We start from the raw sequence: 3,805 nt of genomic DNA on the forward strand, positions 1-3,805 counted from the left end.
CTGTCTTTCTTCTAACGGAAGCACCAGAAGAGTTGATATTTTATTGATTGAAAGAGAAACTAACAAAGGCATAATTCTCGATCCTACAATTCGATTTGAAATAAACATAAATCAAGCTAACGAAGTAAATGAAGAAAAGAAAAAAAATTATGATTCTACCTTTGAATATTTCAAGCAAAATTTTAAAATTTCGAAAATTGAGGTGATTGGATTGTTTATTGGTTCTAGAGGAACATTATCAAAATTTTTTGTGAACTTTTGGAAACAATATATGATTTGGACAGATCCTTTTTGAAAATTATTATTCATGAAACATTAAGAGGTTCATTGGCCATAATGAGAAATCATCTATATGGAAAACATCAAAATTAATCAGTCTTATATAGCTGTATAATCCTTCGATATTTTATGTTTACTATTTTTCTGTGTCTTTGGCAACCTTATTTTTTAAGGCAGAGGTATTTATTGTTACAAATAAATTCTTTTCTCTACTGGAACTATTTTTAGCGAATTTCCCATATAGAGAATAAGCTATTACCGTAGGTCTCATGGTAAGACCTAGACCCGGGACCGATTAAATTTTTCGTTTTGAGGTCCCCAGAGGCCAAAACCACCATCCGTTCAAATTCATATATATATATATTTAAATATATATGTGTCCGTTAGCGCGATAATTCAAGCAAAAATTATCCGATTTTGATGAAATTTGGTAGAAACCTGTAAACCTACGTTCATTCAAACATGTTCGCGAACCAGCATAATCAGACTATGGGAACAGGGGTTTATGGGCTAAAAATTGGTTTTTCCCATTTTTCACCCTAAAAACACAAAATTTCATAATTTCTCTTCAAACCATTTTGTAGAGCTTAAAAAAAGAATTAATTTTGTATATTGAAGCGTTGTTGTATGCCCAACTGTTACAGAGATAGTAAAAAAAAATTGTAAATTTAAAATACCCATGTTATTCTTATGGAGAATAAATAAACTGTTGTAGTTTGCTTGTTTATGGATATCTTTTAACCATATTTGTCAATTTTGTTTATTTCACACTAAGCTATCAACATTTCAATAAAAAAACACACCTCAATATATTCCCTGTAGCAGCAAACCTAAGTACTCACTAAAATTAATGTTATTTAAATAGGAAATAAACCTAACAATTAGCAATATTTTAGTTTAGTGTAAATCCAGCCGGGTTTAAATGGAAATTCCCTTAGTCTGCAGGTTTGGGTCTTTGGATAGCTCATTCCCTGTGGATTTGCAAATAATTAGTTATAAAAGTACTCTATGTTTTTGTTAGGATTTATGGTGGAAATTAAAAATTACTTGGTTTCCATAAGAAATACATTGAAAACGGAGGTTTTCACATTTTTATTTGGAGGCAACTGTTGACTGTCTTTATGGAGTATTATCGATAGTCAATGGTATTATTAAGACATGCAAAACATTAATTTGTAGGAAATGTTATTCTCTTTCAAAATATCACCTACCACTTCTGTCAATTTCCTCACCATTCAACCGTTTTCTGACACATACCAATACTTTCTCCCATTCGCTTGTCAACAACCTCATGGGTAAGCAATGGGAGTAACTATAATATTTTATAGGGAAAATCACAAAAGTTGCAATGAACCTTAATTACAGCAATGGGGGTTGCACTATTATGTTTAGAATGGTAAGGACCCTAAAAGATTTATTCAAAATCAAACCAGGATCAAAATCAGAACTGGTTTTTTAATCCGTTTTTTGTTGTTGTTATTTTATGAGATTTATTGGAAAAATAACACAATTTACAATAACTTTTGAACCGTAATTTTTTCAGCAATGGGGGCAGCAGTCACTATCTTGTTTAGAATTAAGGAACATAACATAACAGACTAACTTTAATCAGAACCGGTTTTTTTTTTTTAAATCTGATTTTTTTGTTTTTTATAGGAAAGTAAAGATGACTTTTTGAACTGTAATTTTTACAGCAAAGGTAATTGACTTTGATGTTTAAAGTTTTAGTATTTTTCCGTAGCACAACAATTAAAAATAATTTTACTAACTCTGTTGGTTGAGTTAAAAGATTAGCAAGCTTATATTGTTCTAGATTTCCTATTTAACAATGGTCATTTATCTAATTTTAATGGTTATTTGTGCAACTAGTGAGCAAAGAAAGCAATTGACTCACTCGAGAGAAATACTTACTCACGAATGGTTTCTCGAGTGAGGCAATTGTACTTTGAACTCGAGTTGCACATTATACTTTTCCTACAGTTACCATAAAACAAATAAATTGGTGAAGAAACATAACCTATTTTTACACAGAAGTGAACTTTTAATATTACATTTAATGTGAAGTGACAAATACAACAGTACAACAGCTGACCAGCTGATTTATAGCCAGTGCTGCCAACGTATTTCGTGCGCATACGACTTGCCTGCATGTTACGCGCTCACTATTTCGTGCCTTCAAGTTGCAAATCTGGAGTGAGACAAAGTAATTAGAGTGAGACAATGTTAACATTGTCTCACTGATGAGCGAATTGGCCACTTTGTTTTTTCAAATCAGTGAGAGAACATGTACATTGTTAGGTAACTGTAGGAAAAAAATATTTACCTACGACCGTTTTTTAAAGTAGCCATTTCAGTCCAGTTCTTAGAATTGAAAAGTTTCACTTTACAGCTGTTTACTTTCATATCCGCATAGTTTCATTTCATATCCGCATAGTTTTCTCATATCCACACAGGTAACGGACCAATGAGGTTCAAGTATTGAGAGAAAAGAATTAAAATTGTAATGCTTCGAACGTCAACTAATCAGCTGATCAGTTGACCAATTTAATTGTTGATCCGACTTGTTCATGTTGATACTCGCGTATTCTTAATTAAGTTGGTGGAAGTCCAAAAATAAATGAAATATTTGCCGAATTGTACATGATACAATATTATTTATGGTAAGAATGCTGCTAGCAATGTAATATTTAACGAAGTTTAACAAACACGTAATTACAGGAAATCAGCTGATTATACAACAAGTCGTTGCATCACTTTCAGTGGCAATGACAATACACGAAAACATAACCTCTCTAAAAAGTTATCATTAGTGATTGTTAGTAATTAAATCCAGATTGATAGTAATTAAAAAAACGGTCGTAGGTAAAGTAGTGTACGCAACTCGCGTTAATAGTCTTTACGACACTCGTAGAAGTTTTTAAGGCACTCGCCAAGGTGCCTTAAATTTTCTACTCGTGTCGTAAAGACTCACTTAACGCAATCGTTGCGTAAACTACTATATCCTATTTGTTTGTGTAACATTTTTACCATATAGGATGATAATTTAGATAAATACAAGTTTAGAAGCATAATAAATCATCTTGCTAATGGGTCTCTGAAGAAATCCTAAGATTATAATAAGTGTGTTAAATTTAGTATGGCTGTGAATCTAATCATTTGTATTTAACCAGTTTGCAGTTCTCTTCAATTATAAAACAATTTTTGGTTTTTATAATATAGGAATATTTTTTTTATAACAAATACAAATTTATTTACTATAATTTATGATCAATATATTATTGTGCTTGATATTTTTTTCAACAGTGCAGGACATAATGCTTTAATAATTGACTTTAAAAAAATATCAATTCTTAACCTTCATTGGCACTATGAATGTAAATGGAAATCCAAACAAGTGAATGAATTCTTAGAATCACTTAACCTGTTAAAAGCTACCATTTAATGAGCTTGCGGAAGTGTTGGCGGGAATGGGCTCTTAGTGATCAAGATTAGTTTGTCCCAGTTGTATTTTTAGCTTCTTGGATCT

The sequence above is a fragment of the Macrosteles quadrilineatus genome, unplaced genomic scaffold (assembly GCF_028750875.1).
Source record: "Macrosteles quadrilineatus isolate MER2022 unplaced genomic scaffold, UCM_ALF_1.0 Scaffold_1__1_contigs__length_201487025, whole genome shotgun sequence".
In the NCBI taxonomy this organism is placed as follows: Eukaryota; Metazoa; Arthropoda; class Insecta; order Hemiptera; family Cicadellidae; genus Macrosteles; species Macrosteles quadrilineatus.